Source organism: Rhineura floridana, chromosome 9 (assembly GCF_030035675.1).
Source record: "Rhineura floridana isolate rRhiFlo1 chromosome 9, rRhiFlo1.hap2, whole genome shotgun sequence".
In the NCBI taxonomy this organism is placed as follows: Eukaryota; Metazoa; Chordata; class Lepidosauria; order Squamata; family Rhineuridae; genus Rhineura; species Rhineura floridana.
Window position 1 is genome coordinate 68,457,806 of NC_084488.1, and position 22,152 is coordinate 68,479,957.

Consider the following 22,152-nt stretch of genomic DNA (forward strand, 5'->3'; position numbering starts at 1 on the left):
GTTTAGATGACTGGACTTGCTCAGGGTAAAAGGTCGCCTACTGATGTATCCAGGAAGTCAAATTAGCTGTCTTAATGCAGTAGAGGCATCTGCATGGAGAAGGTCTCTGGTTCAAGGTCTCTGGTTCAAAACAGGTTAGTTCTTAAAGGATATGCAGCAACAAAACAGAAATAAGAGGGTATACAGTATTAGCGTTTCTTTACTACAAGGGATTTGTGCATAAAGAATGCAAGAGTGTTGTAGCTTAGGTTTTTATTAGACAGTTCACAGATTGGGAATAGTGGTCAATGACAAGAGACACTGTCAAGAAAGATCTCACAACTGACTAACTGCTAAGCCCTCCGCATTTTGTTGGACTACACTTCCCATCACACTTGATCATCAGCCATGCTGCTTAGAGCTGTTGGGAGCTAGAGTCCAACAACATCTGGCAGCATTGCACTGGCTACCGCTGGGCTACCCCTTGGATTGAAAACCGACGGTTAAGTGACTTAAGTGTTAACCATAGATAACCTTATTTTGTCGTTTCTTTTGAAAAGTATTTTTGAAAGTTACAGTTGTTTGTAACTAGAATGTGTTTACTGCCATGTATAAGTCATAATGTGTTATGAATTTGCTAATTTATTATCCATTATATGAAAGTCAGATTTACCTTCTCTAGATTACAGCTACAGTCATGGAAGACAACTGTATTATGAAAACTCATGTATAAGAATGACAGTACTTAGAATTCTTACCTTATGGCATGGTTTCCTATTGGTTACACTGATTATAGAAAAGGTTATAAAAGAGAACCATAAATAAGGATATGCCCTTGACAATGTAATTACCAAGTAGCCTCATGGTGAAAAATTGGCTTTTGTGCTACTATTTCTTTTAAAGCAACTTATCTCATATGGGATGAAAGTCAACAACTCTGTTCTTCATTCTGTTTATACCTAAAACTTATTCTGAACAAAACGTTCAGTAGAGCATAAATCTTAAAAGCTTAATTCTGCAAAAGATCAATGTTAAGCAAGGTATGAATGTGTGTAGTAAGGCTGTTGTTAAAAGGTAAATGGTCTGTTGGTTGAAACTTAATGTGGAATCAGTTTAGATTTCTGTCTTATACTATATTTGTGTAAGAATGTCATCGCAGTGGAGGGTCAGGCTTCATCTCCATGGTGAAATTGGGGAGGGGAGCAAAGCAGGGATGTGGCCTCTGAACTATGTTTGTGCATACTCTAACAATACTGAGATCCTTTCCTGCCCTGGCAAGGCAGTGTGGATGGAGAGGGACAGTAAGAGGAGGAAAGTGGTGGTTTACAAGAACAGGAGCTTGGGAGGGAAGGAATACCGAGGGTTGTGTCTTTTTATAAAAGTTTGAACAAGGAGAAATAGCAGAGATGGGTACAACACAGAAGCTTAACACCAAAAAGTTGTCATGGGTACAGCAGAGCCTTTCCCAAATCCTTTCTTGCTGAACTCATACCTCTGCCATTGTTTAAAATGTCTTTTTCTTCAGTGCTCCTCCATCCCTGCTTTGCTCAAGCTGCTGCCGTTGTTTAAATGAGGTGTGTGTGCAAAGGTGGCTGCAGAATAGGAGGAGGAGGAGGAAATGGAAATGGGGGTGGTCTGTGTGCAAGGGGGAGTTGAGAAAACGAGGGAGGAGGAGGTAAGAAAAAGGGTGAAGGTGAAATGGGGGTGAAGAGGGGGTTGCAAAAAAGGGAAGGAGGCTGGGGAATGGGGGTGAAAACAGATATAAAAGGGGCTGAAGAATAGTGGTGGCTTCATAATTGATTAGAAGGGGAAAAGGGTGATTAGTAGTTGGAATGTGTGGGAGGAGGCAGACATTACCATGTGGGTGGTCTGTGTGCAAGGGGGGTGCAGAAAATGAGGGAGAGAGGCATGGACATTGCGTGAAGATGAAAACAAGTGCAAAGTGGGGCTGCAGAACAGAAGAGTTAAGTGGTTTCAGAAATGGGGTTGGGAAGGTGAAAAGAAAGCTTAGTAGTTGCATGGAGTGGGAAGGGCAGCCTTCCCCAACCTTTGGGTCCCCAGATGTTGTTGAACTACAGTTCCCATCAGTCCCACCCAGCATGGCCAATGGTCACGAATGATGGGAATTGTAGTCCAGCAATGTCTGGGTACCCAAAGGTTGGAAAAGGCTGCTTTAGGATATTACTATGGCAGTAGTGGTGGGGGTTGATGAATGTAGCAAGCAGGGGCACAGTCCTTAGTATTAAATAATAGTCTAACCTACTTAGTTAATAATGCCTGCATAATCTTTATCACTGAAAATGTGTGTCAAAAACATTGTTGATATCTACATTACTGGCTCATTTTGCCTTTCAGTCACTAGAAAACCAGTAAAAATTGCTTGAGCCCTTAGAACAAAACTTGGTTATACCTTGTGGTTTTTCCAGGAAAACTAAACCATAAGCCTGGGTTTGGGCAACACACTAAATCATAGTGGGGCTTGGCTCAATACAGCGCAGCAGCAAAATGACCAGGGAGAAGCGAAGAGGCCATGATCTTGGAGCCCACGCACTTGTGCATTCATGGTAAGCCACAGTTTAGCTTACCATGACATGCAGACCAGACTAAGGTAAATGTTGTACTATTTTGGGCAAGAAATGAAGCCTCACTCACCGTGTAACTGATGAGTGGGGCCTAGTTGCAGTCAGAGGCGAAGCTGCTGCCTCCATCTTCTGTAAGGGCAAAGTCGCGCGTTGCATCTATTACGCACGCATGACGTGCAGCGTGAGGGGGCGGGGCTTAAGGGCCTATTTAAGCCCAGCCGCCCTTTCCTACCCCCTCTTTGCTCGCGCGACGTGGACGGCAAGGGACAGAGCAGCTGGGAGACAGAGCTGCAGAACAGCAGTTTTTTGCGGTGCAAGGAGCCTTTTGCGGGCCCATTTTGGCCTCCTTATTTTATTTACAGATTTATATCTCGCTCTAGTTCAGAGAATCCAAATTCAGAGCGGTGAACAAAGTAAAATAATTCATTAGTACAGAATCAAACAAAGTATAACAATAATTACTAAAAAGTCTGAGACATTTCCCTTTAACAATTAAAAGCTTGATAAAATAAAAAAGTTTTGGTCTGACGACGAAAGTCCATTAGGGAGGGAGAGAGCCGTATCTCAAGTGGTAGATTGTTCCAAAAGGTAGGTGCTGCGACAGAAAAAGCTTGTTTTCTAACGGCCATTTGGCGGATGGTAAAAGTTGATGGAACCCTAAGGGTGTATTCGGCACTTGATCTCATGGGTCGATGGGTTTTAAATTTAAAGAGACGGTTCGCTAAATACGCCGGTGCTAATCCATGTAGGGCTTTAAATGTTAGAACCAGTAACTTAAACTGGTGTCGAAGTTCTATGGGGAGCCAGTGTAGATGATATAGAAGAGGCGTGGTATGGGTCCAAGGGCCAGTTCTTGTGATCATCCTTGCCGCTGCTCTTTGTACCAATTTGAGCGGTCGAAGCGATCTAATCGGGAGTCCAACATACAAGGAATTACAATAATCCAGCCGCGAAGTTACCAAGGCTTGGGTTACTTTTCTTAGATCAGCCATTCCTAAAAATGGTTGCAGTTGGCAGACCAGCTTTAATTTGGCAAATGCAGCTCTTGAGACAGCCGCAACTTGAGGTTCTAAGGTCAAATTTGAGTCCAGAATTATGCCCAAGCTACGGACTTGAGTCTTCAGCGGGAGTAGTATTCCATTCAGTGATGGTAAAAATTCAGTTTCTTGAGGAGAACTTTTTCCAATCAGGATGACCTCTGTCTTTTCTGGATTTAACTTCAATTTGTTTCTGGTCATCCAATTCTGAATTGCCGTGAGACATAAGTTAAGAGGAAGAATAGCCTCTTTGTCATTTGGTGAAAAAGAGCAATAAAGCTGTGTATCGTCCGCATACTGATGGTAATGAATTCCAAATTCCTGAATGATCTTGTCTAGAGGCCTCATATAAATGTTAAATAACATCGGGGATAGGACAGAGCCCTGCGGAACGCCATATCTTAAAGGCCAGGGTTCTGAACAATAATCCCCGAGGGCAGCTTTTTGAAGTCTGCCTTCTAAGAAGGAGCGGAGCCACTGTAGGGTCATGCCTTTAAGTCCAATTTCCGAGAGACGACCTAGCAAGATGTCAGGATCGATAGTGTCGAAAGTGGCTGATAAATCTAATAGAACTAGTAGTGAGATTACCCTTATCTAATTCTAGCCGAAGGTCGTCAATTAATGCGACTAAGGCTGTTTCTGTCCCATGATTTGGCCTGAAACCTGATTGTAAGGAGTCGTAGCAGTCGATGGTGTCAATGAACGTTTGTAGCTGTGTAGCTACGGCTCTTTCGATGACTTTACTCAGGAAAGGCAAGTTGGACACCGGTCGGAAATTATTAAGCACTGTGGGATCAAGAGAGGGTTTTTTTAATAGTGGTATAACAATAGCTTCTTTCAGGCATTCAGGTAAGCGGCCTTGTTGTAAAGAAGAATTAACAATTATACTAAGCCAATTTGCCAATTCAGCTTTTGATGTTTTTATAAGCCAGGAGGGGCATGGATCAAGTAAACAGGTAGTTGGATTCATTCTGCTGAGAAACTGAGGAATGTCATCCGGGAGAACAGGTTGGAATGTGGAAAAGACGGAAGGGCAGACCGTTTCTGATATGACAGTATTTGCGTCTGTCACGTCCGTATGATCTAAGGTAGATCGGATCTGTTCAACCTTTGCCTCAAAGAATGTGGCAAATTCCTGGCAACGGGTCTGGGAATAAACTGAGTGGGAAGCAGATTGAGGCGGATGCAGAAGACCATTTACTACGCGATAAAGTTCGTTTGGTTGGTTTCCCGCTGAGGCAATTGCTATTCGAATAAAAGCATCTTTGGGCTGTCAGTCTGGCCGAGGCGTAGAATTTGGCAAATTTCTTTGCTTGTATTCGATCAGATGGACTTTTTGTCTTTTGCCAACGCCTTTCTAGACATCGATAGGAACGTTTTATTTTCAAAAGATCACTCGAAAACCAAGGGGCGGATTTAGATCTGGTTGTTTTCAGTGGACGGAGAGGAGCTATTGCATCCACTAAGTCATCATATTGTTCCATGAGTTGGTCACGATATCAATGTGCACTCCCATAGACGGGCTTGTATAATTTTTAAGCTTGGTTATAAACGTATCAGGGTCTAATAATCTTTTAGGGCGGTATAGTTTAGTAGGAGGCGTAATCCTGGGAGACGAAAATGATGCTGATAATTTAAATCGAATCAGATGATGATCAGACCATAGTAGTGGAGAGATCGTAATGTTATCTATATGAAAATCATTTAAGTCTAGGTGTGATTGAAAAATGAGATCAAGAGTATGGCCTGCAGTGTGTTGAGGCCTGTACTAATTGCTGTAACCCCAGAGTGGACATCATAGTCAAGAAATCTTGTACTGATCGAAGAGAAGGGGAGTCTACATGAATGTTGAAATCTCCCAATATTAAAAGTTTGGGGGATTCCAACATCAGTCCTGAGATTAAATCAAACAGTTCCGACATTGAATCAGTTGGGGAGTGAGGAGGATGATAAATTAATAAGATTACAATAGGATCCTGATGACCAAGCTTTAGGCCAAGGAGTTCAAAACCTGGATAATTTTTGTAAGGTAATCTAGATAACAAGATGGATTCGCGATAAATAAAGGCTACACCCCTCCCTCGATTGTCTAGTCTCGGTTGGTGAAGAGCAGCGTATCCCGGGGGGCAGAGGCCGTTTAGATTAGCTCCGCCTGAGTCTTCAAGCCAAGTTTCGGTTATACATGCGAAATCAGCGCATTCATCTTTAATCAGATCATAGATGAAAGCCGTCTTGTTATTTACTGATCTCGCATTAAAAAGTAACGTTGAATAATTCCTATGTATTGGTATGTTCAAAACGGAGTTTTCGGTTCTTTGTGAGACTTGAGTAGGAGTTACTAGGCAACGTGACAAACAAAAATTCTTAAAGTGATGAGGAGTATTTGAGCGATTATATTTTCCTTGTCCTAAAATTGTTGATATTGGAGTGACGATCATATTATTGGCCTGTTCATTCTTGGATCCATTTGGTGCTAAAGGGGTTCCATAAATATTAGGTCGCCATTGCTCAATGGTTCAGTGTTGAGATTGAGATGCCTCAGCCATTGGAGTAATAGACTTAAGGTATTCTGCATCTACAAGCTCCATGCTTGAGGAAGGAAATGCTGGGGAGATAGTCAACATAGTATCTGCAACAACCATCTCAGGATTAGAGATGGGAAGCTTATTCTGGAGAGTTAAGAGAAGGTTCTGTAAATTATCAATGATCTCACTTTGGATATCAACAGAAAAATTGGGGAATTTAGATATTAAATCATCAATGTTTTTATCCAAAAAAGTGGAAGATTGCAGTTGTTTATCATCAAAATTCACTGATGTCTTATAGGGCGTAGTCTTTTGCAGTTGAAAGGTTGTCTTATTTATTTGGGAATCAGAGATTAAAGCAGTATATCCTGGGACGGCAGTGTCCGATATCTCTGGCGCCATAGCCAAGTGGTTGACTGGAGATGTTTGCGAATTAAAAGCAGGACGTTCCGGTATTAGAGAATATGGGGCGGCTACATTAATAAAATGTCTGTGGAGCCCTATATCCAAAGTGCTAAAACAGCATCTTCTCTTTAAATGTAAGGTAACGGTTTCGCTGGTATTGAATGTGAGTAGAACTGACATACCTGAGCGTGCTTTAGACAGGATTTCTGCTTTAATTAGATCTCTGGAATTAAATAAATTTAAATTCTGAATTCGCAGAAAATGCTGGATATATGTCTTGATGTTAGAGAGTTTATGGTTATTAAAACGGTTTAGTTGACAAGGATATGGTACTTGAGATAAGATTAACGACTTGGAGCTAAGTTGTAGTTTCCAATGTGTGCAATCATCCTTCTTTTCATCAGAGGAAGAACAATCTGATGATTGGCTAAGGGAATAAGAGACATCAGGAGCCAAAGTTAGAGTTTTAAGAGTTGTCTGCTGTGTAGGGCCTTGTGAGACAGGTTCATTTGCCTTTAAATCGTGTAACCGACAGTCTGTAGATCGATCAGGAGAAGTAGCATTAGAAGCTGCAGTTGAAGTTTGAGAGGCTGTCTGCTGCACAGAAGCCTGAGATATATGTATATCTACTTTAGATTCTTCAGACATATCAGATCGGTTTAAGGTTCCCCTGTTTCGTTCAATGGTAAGCAATTTGTCTAACAGTTTAAAAAGTCTATGAAAATTCATCTTCCTGTATCTGGGGAATTTTGAATTTTTTATATTTTTTGGCTTAATTGTCTTTTGCAGCTTCCTGAAATGCTTTTTCTTCGGCTTATACTTGGGAGGGGTAACTTTGGAAGGAATCTTATCAACAGTAGTAGTAGAACTGGCCAGAAGGGGGAGCTTCAAAAATTCTTCCGTTAAGGTTCTTAGCAAATTATTTGTCTCTGAAATGAAGTTCTTAATCGCCTTTTGTTGCTCTGAAAATGATGTAAATTGTGTAATAAAAAAAATTTCAGGAGCGATAGGGAACATATCCACAGGATCAGTGCGTAGGAGGGATTTAAATCCTCTTGAAATTCTTCAGTTCTTGTTGAAGACGTCTCTGTTAAAGTAGTAGAATTGATCAGAGCTGACTTCGTTTTCTTGGAGGGTGACGTACCTGCTTGTGTTAGCTCAGTCGCCAAATTTGGAGTAGTTGACGAAGGGAAATCCTGCAGCTGATGAAGTACCTTAGAATCCAAGGTCCAGTCCGAAATCTCATAAGAGGAAATCCTAGGTTGAAGTTTCAGTTGAGCTTGATCATAATTAACCAAAGTCAATGGGTCCTTTAAATCATTTGAATCTGAGGTAATACGTAATGGAGGTGAGGCAAATACAGATTCTTGTGTACTGTTCTTTTGGGTACAAAATTGAGTAATTTTTAGTTGTTTATAAATTTTTAGTTGTGTTCGTTTTGTGGCGGCCAAGTCTGACGTCTGAGAAGACTTAATTAACATCTCGGGCTTACTTTCGTTTTCCCTTATGCCTTCGCCGGCCTTACACATGTTTCTTGTAAGGACCATCCTTAAGCGGCTATTTTAAAACAGTAGAAACACTGGTTGTAAAAAATGTAGAAAGTGTGTTAGGTACTATTTCAAAAGACAATGACACGTCGTTAGGTTATAAAACAGTTCTGTTTATGACTGTCAGTAATCTGTTTCGTCTTTGTGTTAACTGTTCAGGCAGCTGCTCAAGATTGTTTTGGCTGGCTAGTAGAAATACGCCACTCCCCGGCTGCTATCTGATCTTCAAGGCCGTTCAGCAGCGTTTTTAAACTCCTCAAAATAGAGTGTGGTTAAGATAGAAAGTTCTCACTCACAAACTCCTGGCAATGTTCTTCATTGAAGGATCTGAGAAATTTGTTGCAAAGTTTGTTGAAAAAGTTTGTTGAAAGGCAATTGCAGTCAAACAGCTTTCTGGAGACTCGGAGCAGCTCCTTCACACAGCCATTTTAGTGCTTTTGTTTGCTGCCCATTAGGGGTGTGGGCTGCAGGCAGGGTGGTCGCGTGCCTGGAGGAGCGGCTGCGGCTGGAGTGGGTCTTGTTAAAGGGGCCTACTCAGCCAAACGTGGCTGGCACACGCACACACGGCTGGTGGGGGAGGGAGACGGCTGTACTCTCCAGCAGCACCACCTCAAGGCTGCCTTGGCAGCCAGTTAAACAAGAACTCAACACAATTATAATCTGAATTACACGATTAGATTCTATTGAATATAAATAAATTATAGGTGCTGCATGGCTTATGATTAGGGGTTTTATACATTAAGCAGTGTCTTTACTTTAATAATAATATTGGTATTGCATTGTTTGACACTGATACTGTTTGTGTATTTATTGTTGTGAGCTAAACTGCAATAGGTTAATTTCACCACACAGCATTTCTAATAATTATTATTTCATAATTATAATTATAAGCCAATGACTGGGAATAAGGGAATCACACATACAGTCATTGGGTTTAATAATAATAATATTCATAATTATAATTATAAGTCAGGGTGGATTTAAAGCAATGCCACCCAAGAAAGGAAATGGTGTGTGTGTGAGAGGTCCCCTCTTAAAATGCAGGCCTTTGGGCATTTTTAAATTACCCCACCCATACGCCTGGGATAGGTTTTGGTGTAGTGGTTGAGGTTTGGACTGCAACCCGGGAGATCAGGGTTCAAATCTTCCCAATAGCCGTGGGCTGCAGGCTTAGAACTAATTATGGGAGAGGAGGCTGCACAGGCCTTTCAGGCCTCAACAGGCCCTATTCCTCCCCTTTTGGTTGCCAAGGCTGGGTGTGAGTTCAGCCTAGGTAGGGGGCGCAAGACGGTGAAGGATGTGGTTGACACATTGGCAGCCTCTCTTGGCCATTGTGCAGGGTTCTTTGGTTAGGCTTACGGCCTTTGCATGACTCGGGCCTATATTAAGTTCAAGGTACTTTATTCTATTAATTTTATTACATGGTGGCTGCTTTGGGGGGTGCAGAGCTCTTTGGTTAGGCTTCTGACTTCCTGCTAGGCCCAGGAATATATTAGGTTGAGGTAGCTAATTTTATTATTATTATATTACATGTGGCCTTTGTAGGGCCGGGTGAGCCTTTTGGGCCTTTCGGTCTTCAGATTTGGATACTAATGGTGTGCAGCGATGACAGGGTTTGCTAGAAAACATCTACATCACCATAACTTAGATGACAGTGATCCTTTTCCACGTGTCAGTTACACATTCCTTGTTAACTATGAAATAGAAGTTGCATTTATTTGAATTTGGTCTCATATCAACAACAAAGTATATGGCATTTGTTATATTCAAAGAGGGATATGTAAACTTCTGCAGGGAATTGAAGGTCTAGCAGATGATAATGTGGCTTGATGGGTGGATAGGAATAAAGGGGAAAGACAGGCTACTTATTAGGCTCTTATCCTCATTTCTAGGATTTTAGACCTTACTAAAACGGGGTGGTCTTGACAGGATCTTAGACTACTGTGACACGGAAGCTGCCTTTTAAGATTCAGGCAGACTCTTCATTCTTTCTTGATGATTTTACAACAACATTTCTGATATCATTTACCTGAAGTCATATATAGCATGCAACTTTTACATTGGCATGTCTATTTTAATATGTAGGATATCAGTTACTTGAAATCAATATAGCATGCAAATGTTGCAATTTCTGTTCTGATTGGTGCTTTGGAAACCCGCTAGGAAAAAGCTGCAGTGGGTCCAACTATTGGTGACAGCAGCATATCCTCAGTCTCTGTGATTTGGGGTAACTGGGTTAGCTGCAACAAAATAGTAGTTCATAAGGTGTACATACTCATAAATGATTTCCTTCCCTTTGCAGAAGGATATGTGCAACAGTGAGATAAGAGGCAAGAGGCCTTCAAAGGGGTTAGAAGAAGCCACCAGCATAAGCTGCTTAGGTTAGGTTCAAGTTAGACTCAAGGTACTACAAACTTTGTTTGCAGGCTACCCGGTTTAAGGGGAGGTTTGTCTGTGTTATGGTGTTTTCCCCTGTTGGTTTCACAATCCCATACTTGAATTCCCAGCTGGCCTTCATGGCCTCCAACTCCCTGCTGGCCTTCATGGTCTACAATCTTCAATCTGTTTTAGTTATGGCGGTAATTGCCAGGGACGGAGTGTAACCTTTCTGGAATTCTTCCCTATAGTAGTGGCTGTTTATGAGCCAAGAGGCTGAGGAACTCTATGGTCCATTTTTGGTGTGATAACATGGCCACGGTCCATGTTATCAACTCCCTTACATCTAGGAACGCCAGGGTTATGAGCCTTGTCCGGGCTTTTGTTCTCCAGTGCCTGCGTTTCAATATGCTTTTTTGGGCATGGCATGTTCCTGGCATTGACAATAGTTAGAAAGCCACAAGAACGCCCTCCCCCGGCACCTAGCTCCTTGGATGAGGAGATGGCGCCGCCATGGGCTGCCATCTTGACGCGCCTGGAGGCTTTAGAACAGCTGACTCACTTGCTATCACTGATCAGCTCCAATCAGCAGGAAAGGTCAAGGAAGCAAGTTATAAGGCTCTTCTCAGTGGCTAACACACTCCCCTTTCATGCTGATTGGCTTATATGATGCTGGAGATAGGGACCCTGCTGGGAAAGGACTTCCCTGGACTGGTAACCCATGGGCCTTGAAAAGTCCACCCCCAGCCTGGCAACCCAGTGGCCAGAGCAGGCCTGGCAGACTCACCTGTTCCCACCAGCAGCGCAGCCAAACCAGCAACGGGGCAGTCCACCACAGCTGTTGATGTCACTCCAGTCTGGGGTGTCGCCACCTCTCCTCCAGTCCCTATCGCCGCTATTGGCACAGGGGGAGCCACTGGCCCATCACTCACCATTTGGGTAGAGTCAGGGCAGGTCTCAAGAGCGTCAAGCCTCGCTAAACTCAAAGCAAGGATATTACTGTTAGCCCCTTGCTGCTGCCCCACATTTGAGCCACCTGGAGCCTTTGCTTTTGTTCGCTTTGGCCTGGTAGCCCCCCCAGTGGAAGTCCCCGGAGTGGCTTCCTGCTCTGAAACAGGCCGTGATAACCCAGGAGCCGGGGTTGGTGTCACCCTCCCCCGCTGTCATTCTTAGCAAAGGCAGGTGGTTTTCAGGATTATGCAGGGGACTTCAGGGTCCGCCGCATGTTGGCAGGGTAGGCTAGGGAGCATCCTGCCATGCCTGATTCCCATCGACCTATTTCAGTCGACATTTTAATAGCCTTGAGTGGCCAGTGGGACAAACTTTGCTCCTCCAACTATGAAGCCTTACTATTTCAGGCAGTGGCCCTCACACTGTTTTTTGGTGCCTTTCGAATTGGAGAAATGGTAGCTGGCTCCAAGCGAGACTTATCTCATCGTGCCCTTCATTTGGCAGATATTACCATGGAAGGGGGTTGTGCTTGCATAAATCTGAGAAGGTCTAAGACGGACCAGAAGTGTAAGGGAAGACGCATCAGGTTGGCCCCATCCACAGTGCCTACCCTCTGCCCAGTGCGGGCTTTACAAGCAATTTTGGCAGATAGGGGACCGGGGGATGGATATTTATTTACCCATGCAAGTGAGGTTCCCCTCACAAAATACCAGTTTTGGGCATTAACAAAGCAAGCATTGCATAAGCTGGGGTTTGACCCTCACAGTTTGGAACCCATTCTTTCAGAATTGGAGCTGCTTCTACAGCAGCAGGTATTGGTTTTCCCCAAACAAGAGTACAGGCAGTTGGACGTTGGTCCTCTGGTGCCTTTAAGGGCTACATTCGCTCCATTTAGAGGGCTTGGGAATGGGAAGCCTAATAAGTTTTGTTTTGACAGGTTGCTGGACGGGGAGGGAGCAGATGTGCAACCTCATATGCGGCCACAGCATGATCTTCTGGGCAGCCCGGAGGGCAGCGAGGTCGAGCATGGGCTCGCAGCTGGGCCTCAGTCGTTGGGCTACGGTACAGTGGCTTGGCCGGCGAGGAATGCGTTGGGAGGGGCTCCTACCCACTCTGTTCCAGCGGGATGTAGTGCGGATGGCCCCGCACATGGTGGTCATTCACCTGGGTGGTAATGACCTTGGTTTGCTGCAGGGCAAGGCCCTCAGGGTTCAGGCATGTATGGACATGCAGGTGATAAGGCAAAGGTGGCCTTCGGTATGTCTGCTATGGTCAGACTTGCTCCCATGTAGGGTGTGGCATGGGGAATGGAATCCATGGGCGCTCGATAAAGCACGGAAGAAGGTCAATATTCGGTTGGCTCTTCTTGGGCACGGGAATTTAGCCATTCTGCATCCCCATATTCAGCATTCAGAGGTTGAACTATACAGGGCTGATGGTGTTCACCTGTCTGATGCAGGTAACGACTTCTTCCTGAAAGACCTGCAGAGGTGTCTGCGAGAGGTTCTTCTCGGCAGTGGGGTAAAGAGGGACTAAATAGAGATTTGTCCCCCTTTTGTGGCGGAAAGGTGCAGGAAGGGAAATAGGTAAGGACAGCTAGGTGGCCCCCTTAGGCACCTTTGGAGGTGATTGGCGGTTTCGGAGGCCTGTCTGTCAGAGCTTTCCAGCTTGAGGGCAGGATATGGGCTGCCTCTGGGGCCAACTTATCTCATCTACCCAAGGGTTATCCAGCCCCGGGTGGGGATGACATGGGAAGGCCCCCCTACTCACCTACAAGGTGTGGCCTGGGTAAAGGTAAGCACATGGGCTTGCCCTTCCTCCGGCAGGGGCTGGTTGCCCAAGAGCTGTATGGCAAGATACTTGCTTAGAGACAGTTCCCGCACATAGGTTTTCCTTCTGCAGGTCACTTTAAATTGAGTTTTTGTTTAATGTAATTTAATAAAGTGGCCCTTGTTCAACCCAAGCTGACGTCTCTGTGTTTTATTTCGCCCCTCGACTGCAACCAGCGGCATTGCCAGTGGATGTGACAGGACTTCCCCTTACTCTCCTTCTCCCTGCAGCCCCCTGCACACAGCCCAAACTGTTCTGGAGGGTCCCTAAACCCTCCAGAAAATATTTGGGGGGTTTGTGGGGGGCTGCCTGGAGGACGAGAGGAAGGGGAAGCCCTGTGTATGCAAGAGAGATACTACAATTGGATATCATTCTTTGTAACTCCTCCATGAGTATGAAATAAACTTGCTTTTGTGTTTGCTGGTGAAATGTTTCACATACATGAAAGAGATAACCATGGACAGCAAAATGGAAAATTAACTTCCTGCCTTCTTTCCTCCATATTTTTGCTGTAATGAACACCTCCACATTTGATTTCAAGTTGAATGGTGCCTCTAGGAGTGTCCTAATCAATACTGTCATTACCCTTCCCAATTTCACTTATTTATTTCAGGAGCTATCTTCCATGAATACAGGTTAGTGAATTCTAAGTTTAACAAAGCACGGTCAAAAAAGTTGTAGATGTCTGGTTTTATTTGAAAGCAGAGCATCTTCTCTTTGTTTTCCTTTGTTAGCCTTCTTGTTGGCATCCCCACTTAATGCCTTTTGCAGATCTATTTATCTATTTTATATGATGCTAACAAATTTAGTAAATAGCCCAGTTTCAAGTTTTCTGTCATTGTCCTAATGTTCTGTTGCACTTTATGCAGATAGGGACAGGCTAGATACTTATTTCCAGGGGTCACCAGAAACAGATTTAGCTCCCGATCTAATAGTGCCCTTGAATGACATTGTTTTGCTTTCTGTGGCAATAGTGAATGGCTGGCATTCATTCCTGTGCAGTGAAGCACTGCATGAGGAAAAGTCAGAAATACTTTCCAGTGCCTCCTGGCCCAATCCATTAATCCAGGAGGCACTGGGAACTCTATCACTGGAGCCTGGACAATAATGCAGACATACTCAAAAGACAGCAGTGACTAGACTTTAATGACGAGAACTGGGAGCTGGTGAAAGCAGCTCCACCATCACCATTATCCACGGCTGTCCCTTTTGCTTGAATGAGTTTTGGGATGGGGTGAATAGGGATTGGTGGGGTGTCTTCTCCTGGGCTTGGTCTTCCTGAGCTTTCTGAAGCAAAAATCAGCAAAACCCTGAGTTTTTTTATGATACACACTCATGGAAAAGGAAAACTCAGCTTAATCAATTGTAAGCCAAGCCAGGAACTTTGCCAATCAAATGCAAAGCCAGACCTGTAACTTGAAACTTCTTGTTGCTTTTTATGTTAACTTCAGTAGGCCTCATCCACCTTCCATTTAGAGATCAGGTTACTAGAAGGCATAATCATTCCCTGTCCTCTGTGTTCTGGCCTTAAATCTTCAAAAGCATGAAATAGAGACTCTCTCTCTCTCTCTTTCTCCTCTCTCTCTCCCTCTGTGTATGTGTGTGTATTAGCAGAGATTTAGGTATTGCCACAAAAAATGACTTTCATGTACAGTCATAGCAAACTGTCTTTAGAAAAAACTTCTTTAAAGAATGATGGCACATTTTTACCCACGTTCAGAATAAAAAGGCTCTAAATCATATTGTAATAATGTTCAAAGCGAAACAGTCAACTTAGCAGTTACAGAAGAGATATTGCCCAGCATAAGTTTCACAAATTGCACAGCCAGCAACATGGTGACATTTTTTAAACAATATATATGTTATCTTTTGGGAAACATGCCCAATACTTTGTGAAGTTTTTACTTCAGAACGTCAGCCTACAAATAAGATTAATTGCTCTCCTGGCTATAGACCAAAGACATCTACAAGTAGCAGAACTGGTGGCTATAATGAATTTCCCAGTAAATCCATCCCTTTAAGACTTTTTTCTTGTGAAGGAGCACTAAAATCTATGGTTCTTGTTTAATGAGAGTCCTGGTTTATGTTGTTGTTAACGTTATCTCAGACTTGCAAATTGGATGGTAATTTATATTAGGCCACCAAAAACCCCTAATAGTTCATATTTACAAGCTGCTATTGCATGCTGTGAAATAAACCCCCACCAGGAAAGCTCTAATTTATCATTTTCCTCTTGTTTTGTCCAAACCAGGAAACAATAACCAGCTTTGAAATAAGTCAGGATCTTAAACCTTGGCTTGTTCTGAATCTCATAACCATAGATTCCTGTTCAGATAAAATGGAACCCCATGGTTAATCAGAGATTTTCTAATTTATTAAGGAGGTGTGAAAATTGGAGGGAGAAATACCAATAATTTAAGATATGCAGATTATACCATACTCTTAGCAGAAACCAGAAATGATTTGAAATGAATGCTGATGAAAGTTAAAGAGGAAAGTACAAAAGCAGTACTACAGCTGAATGTCAAAAAGACTAAAGTAATGACAACAGAAGATTTATGTAACTTTAAAGTGGACAATGAGGTCATTGAACTTGTCAAGGATTATCAATACATCGGCATAGTCATTAACCAAAATGAAGACCATAGTCAAGAAATCAGAAGAAGGCTTGGACTGGGGAGGGCAGCTATGAGAGAACTAGAAAAGGTACTCAAATGCAAAGATGCATCATTGAACACCAAAGTCAGGATCATTCAGACCATGGTATTCCTGATCTCTATGTATGGATGTGAAAGTTGGACAGTGGAAAAGGCGGATAAGAGAAAAATCAACTCATTTGAAATGTGGTGCTGGAGGAGAGCTTTGCGCATCTGTGAAAAAGTCAGATAATTTGGGTGTTAGAACAAATTAAACCAGAACTGTCACTAGAAGCTAAAATGGTGAAACTGAAGTTATCATACTTTGGACACATCATGAGAAGACATGATTCCCTAGAAAAGACCATAATGCTGGGAAAAACAAAAGGGAGTAGAAAAAGAAGAAGGCCAAACAAGAGATGGATTGATTCCATCAAGGAAGCCACAGACCTGAACTTACAAGATCTGAACAAGGTGGGTCATGACAGATGCTCTTGGAGGTCACTGATTCATGGGGTCGCCATAAGTCGTAGTTGACTTGAAGGTACATAACAACAACAACTTGGAAGAGAGGAGTGGCAGGGCTGCAAGTGTGGACAAAAGGCTTGTTCCTATCTTGGTTTAATAAACTGAGACATTGTCCAAAGGCATCCTGTGGATTAGAAGTGAGCACAACAACTATTTGATATGTTTCTAGTTGCTATCCTGGAAGGCATATAACATTTAAACTAGTGTGCAGGAATGCTTTCTGAATATAAACTTTGTAATTGGTGAAGCAGCTCTGAGTGTATAGAAAAATACTTGGAACAGTTTTAAAAATGTGAGTAAATACCATTGGTAACACATCCATATTAGAGAATGCCAATTAAACTAACATGCTGCAGGCTTAAAATAAATAAATCATAAAAAAGTTCATAATTGACCCATGGAACTTGGATGACAGGAGCAATGATGGCAGGATAATTATACAACCAGGTTGTTGTCCCACCCTTTTTTTAAAAAGGAATGCAGTTGGCTATTGGATGAAATGCTCAAGGCATAGGTTCCCTTAAGCATCCCATCTAATAACTGATTGCTATACTTTTTAAAAAGCTTGGAATGGATTATAAAATATGTAGGATGGGCTGGATGAACCATTGTTAGTCTTTTATTCCTTTCTTATAATGAACATTATCCATGGTTCATTTTTTCATAGAGAGCTGATGAAGGCCCAAACAATTAAAAAAATCATCTTAATTTATTTTATTTATTTTTTATAAATGTATTTGTATACCACTATTTCATTTTAAAACATCAAAGTGGTTTACCATGTTAAAAAAACTGTACAGTAAAAACCATTAAAAATACAGTAAAAACAGAGGTCAGCTATTATACAAAGACATCGTGTTAATTGCCTGCATAAGCCTGGGGAACAGAAAGGTTTTCAGCAGACGTTTAAATATTTAAAAAGGAGGCACTTGCTGAATCTCTGTTGGCAGAGCATTCCAGAGAACTGGGCCTATGACACTGAAGGCTCAATTTTGTGTCAATGTTAAATAAACCTTACCAACTTGGAGGACAACCAAAGCCACTCCTGCACATGATCTCAGTGTTCAAATTGAGATATAAGGGTTCAGGCGGTCGGTCCCTAAGATTATTATGCACACAAAGTTAAGCAAACCCTCTTCTGATATTTCATTTTTTTCAAGGGCACAAATGGCCTTGTTACACAGTATTTTGCATGTAGAAATCTCAACCCTCAAGCATGCACATGACTTTTCCTGTTATGCTTGCTTGCACAGAAAAAGTAACAAGTGAGGTTTTAGTTGTGGGATGCTCACGCAGAGCTGACTCTTCTATTTAAGTTACTAGAGGAGCTATTAGGTTGCAGAGCATTCTAAGCACATCAGGGCATTCTGTACTCATTCCCTGCATGGGGTTCACTGGATCAGGTTGATTATCCTCATGGATACCAGAAGTTGGTACCATGGCATGTTAGCAGTGTATCTTTTCTTTAACAAGCCAGAATAACTTTAAAGTATCCTGCCTATTCTTTCCCATAACATCACTATTGGTCTCCTACTGCCAAGTAATCAAATTACAGTTGCACAAAGCATCTGAGGGGAAAATGTCTGCTGATTGAACATGATAAGAATCTGAATGAAGTTGGTAAGACTGGTGAAGAATTGGAATTTGGTGTATTGTATATATGTGTGTGTGTATATATATATACACACAATGTATATATATGTATAATAGTTTCTAATTTAAGACGGTTTAACAATTTTATTTTTCACCATTGATTTTCTTTAACTCTTCTGTAATTGTTATGCCTCTGCTGTATTATGTCTGCAGTACATTTTAATGATTGATGTACATGACTGAGAGGAAAAGAGATGAGAGTTTGAACTTGATGTACTCTTAGGGATAAAAATGCAAAAAACAAAGGTCCATTGCTAATTTTTTGGTCCACAGTATATAAAATGAGTTTCATTCTCTCTATATTAAAAAAAACAACTACTTCATATTTCAGATGAGGCCATTTCTAGAAATACTGAAAAATAATATGGGTTATAGTCAACTAAGTCCTACTCAGAGTACACCTATTGAAATTAATAAACCTATTAGTCATGGCTATTAATTTCTTAGCAAGACTAGCCCTGAATCCCACCCATTGTTTATATTTCCCTTTACTTGTGGTCATTTGGAAATAATAACGAATAGTATTTTGGTTACAGTTCATGGAAGCAATGGCACTTCTTAGTCTTAAACATTTCTACTTCCAAAAGTTGCTATTTTGTGCAGTATTTCGGCTAACGTTACCTTTTGCAATGATTTCTTTTACTCATCAAATTAATTCACACTTTTTAGAGGCTCTTTAAATTAAGGGAGGCCTCTTTGCCTTTATATTGCCTACTACAACAAATAATATCTGTGGTTACTGTAAATGTGAGTGGATGTAGAAAAGCAAGACTCTCTTGTATAAGTGGCTATTTCAGGACCTAACAGAATTACCTTATTCCATGTTGAGGATCATATAAAATTTGAGCTCAGCAGAATAAATACTGTCTTAAAGCAGTGGTTCCCCTACTTTCTTTACCACTGACCATTTGAAAATTGCTGAGGGTCTTGGTGGACCACATAATTATTTTTCTGCCTGTTGTAGCAATTGTAATGTACTGTGCTGTATTAATTGTAGTTTTATTGCTTATTTTATTATATTGCATTGTATTACAGTTTGAATAGAATACAATATAAAACACAATAATAAATATTAAAACACAATATACAAAGTAAAAGAAGCAATAAAAATATAATAAGACTCAATATGAATATTGAATGCATTACACCTGCCATTCACAGCCACTGCTTCTGCTGTTTTTCACAGACACACTGGGGACCACCTGAATGAAGCTCAGACCACAGTTTGGGAACCTCTGTCTTGCAACAAACTGGACATAGATAAGGTCCTGTTTCTGTGACACTTCATTCTTTCTGATAGCAGATATGTGAAGATTGCAGTCTAGATTCCAAACACGATGAAAAAGTCTGTAGTTGATACAAGAAGCTACCAGTGTTCACATGTGAGAAGTGAACACTGAGGTATTTCTATTTGGTTGCTTCAAGCCTCTCAAATAGAAGGTCCACATAATTGCAGAATCACTGACCATGTGATGTCATAGAATGCTGTGAGGCTAAGCCTGTGACCATATTTTTTTCTGGCATCTCAAAGAATGGAAGATAACAAATAGCTAAAGCTGAGCAATAAAATTGATCTGTTTTTCTCCACCACAACTAAAGGCTGTGTGGCAGTGGAATAGTTAGCATTATAGATAAGCACAGTCATAGGTTCTATCTAATAATAAGTATTTGTGTCTGTGGCTATGTATGCATGTATTTTGTAGATTAATTTAGAATAGTTATACAAGTAAAAGGTTTTAAAAATAAAATCACACTCAAGCTCTTGCACAGGAATGAAAATTACATGGTAGCCATGTAGAACCAGGATTATTCAGTTTGGATTTCCTGGCCTTGGCCTTGTCTTTTCCTGGTGTAAGACCAGGAATCAGATCCTATCAAAATCCCCTGAGGCAAGGAAGTGGGGCTGAATATTCTTCAACCTTTGGTAATACTTTAAAATGTTATGAGTAGTTGACATACCTTTATTGGATCTTTACAACAGTCCTGTAGGTTAGGTCAGTTTTATTACTCCAGTATGGTAGTAGGTCACCTATGACTTCAAGAAAATGATGGGGGAGAAATTTGGTTTAGAATTCTCACTTCCCCAAATAACGCACACAGTGAAACATAGCTGTCCTTTGAAACCTGCATTTCTCTGAATTTTGTGAAGTAACTCTCCAACACAAAAATGGTACAAAATGGGTATATTAGAAAAAAATGTGCATAAAAATGTATAAGTAAAAACATAGAATAATGCATTATACTAGAAGAAATTGCTCGCAGAAATGTGTGTGTAAAGCAGAAATGCATACATAAATGGGTATATTGAGAGAAATGTGCACTAAAGGCCGGTGAATTTTGAAATAATTTAAGTCTGACATGGTAACCTACAAGTGTTTTTCTCAGGTGTGCTTATTCTCACTCATTCATGTAAGCCAAGTCCATGAAATGATATGAAAGCAGCCTTCCCCATTTTTGGGTGCCTATTTATTTATTTATTTATTAGATTTATTAGTTGCCCATCTGGCTGGTTATCCAGCCACTCTGGGTGACGTACAACATAAAAACATACCATTTACATTAAAGCATTAAAAAATCTGAATCAATGATAATAAAACGTAACCCACCCCAAAAGCCTGCCTGAAGAGCCAGGTCTTCAAGGCCCGGCGAAAGCTCATCATAGAGGGGGCGTGGCAGAGATCATTTGGGAGGGAATTCCACAGAGTGGGCACCACAATTGAAAAAGCCCTCTCCCTAGTTCTCACCAGTCTAGCTGTTTTAACTGGTGGAATGGAGAGAAGGTCTTTTGAGGCTGATCCCATCATCACTTACCATTACCCGTGCTTGCTGGGGCTGATGGGAGTTGTTGTTCAGCAACACCAGGAGGGCTAAAGGTTTCCCACATCTGTATCAAGTTACAAAATAATGTTGGAATCGGTCCATAGTTGTACATAATTAGCCACTCTGCTACCAATAGGAGCGCAGATAAATATCCTCAGGACACAGTAATTGATATTCAAAATGTGTCGTGCATCTTCCCATAACAGAAAGGCAAAATATAAGTGTATTTTTACGTGTGCGTAAAACACTTTTTTTAGATGAGCTCTGATTTCGTTTTCTTGCTTATATTTTGCAAACATATGTGATGAAAGAGAGTAGTAAAATAATAGATAACTCTTAGTGTAAAACTTCCAAAGCTGTGTTAATTTGTTGCAGCAAAAATGAGAGTCCTGTAGCACCTTAAAACCTAAGAAATTTATTATGGCATAAGCATTTGCTGGAGTGGGTTCTAATCCATAAAAGCTTCTGCCACAACCCATTTCTTTGCCCTTAAGAAGCTAGAGGACTCTTTATTGTAATGGATGTAATATCTAAATTATTCTAAAGGCACAACTGCAAATGGTTCCAACAAGGAAAAAAGGTGGAAGACAGCAGAAGAAGCGAACATGGCTCAACAAAAAGCTTTAGAGATGACCTGAAAACAAAAAGGACACATATAGAAAGTGGAAGGAAGGCCAGGCCACAAAGAAAGAGTAGAGACAAGTAGCACAGAATTGCAGGGATGTGTCAGAAAGGAAACAAAAAAGCTTTCTTTCGGTTGTTGTTATGTGCCTTCAAGTCGATTATTATGTTGACCCTATGAATCAGTGACCTCAATAGCATCTGTTATAAACCACCCTGTTCAGATCTTGTAAGTTCAGGTCTGTGGCTTCCTTTATGGAATCATAGAATCATAGAATAATAGAGTTGGAAAGGACTGATAAGCCCATCAAGTCCAACCCCCTGCTCAATGCAGGAATCCAAATCAAAGCATTCCTGTCTGTCCAGATGGCTGTCCAGCTGCCTCTTGAATGCCTCCAGTGTCGGAGAGCCCACTACCTCTCTAGGTAATTGGTTCCATTGTTGTATGGCTCTAACAGTTAGGAAGTTTTTCCTGATGTTCAGTCAAAATCTGGCTTCCTGCAGCTTGAGCCCATTATTCTGTGTCCTGCACTCTGGGACGATCAAGAAGAGATCCCGGTCCTCCTCTATGTGACAACCTTTCATGTACTTGAAGAGTGCTATCATATCTCTCCTCAGTCTTCTCTTCTCCAGGCTAAACATGCCCAGTTCTTTCAGTCTCT

The 22,152-nt window shown here is 41.6% G+C and overlaps 1 protein-coding gene across 12 annotated transcripts in view; it reads left to right on the forward strand.

Annotated features, from left to right (window-relative positions):
- INPP4B (inositol polyphosphate-4-phosphatase type II B) overlaps nt 1-22,152 on the forward strand; it is a 444,727-nt gene that overhangs the window by 141,145 nt on the left and 281,430 nt on the right. The window contains exon 2 of one of the 12 annotated variants that reach the window (XM_061584852.1): nt 19,236-19,314. The exons of 10 other annotated variants lie outside the window; for them this stretch is intronic. The gene's annotated coding sequence lies outside the window, so the exon portion shown is untranslated. Of the gene's footprint in view, nt 1-19,235; nt 19,315-22,152 lie in introns of those variants that run through there. One more of the 12 variants, XM_061584854.1, reaches the window with a different exon arrangement.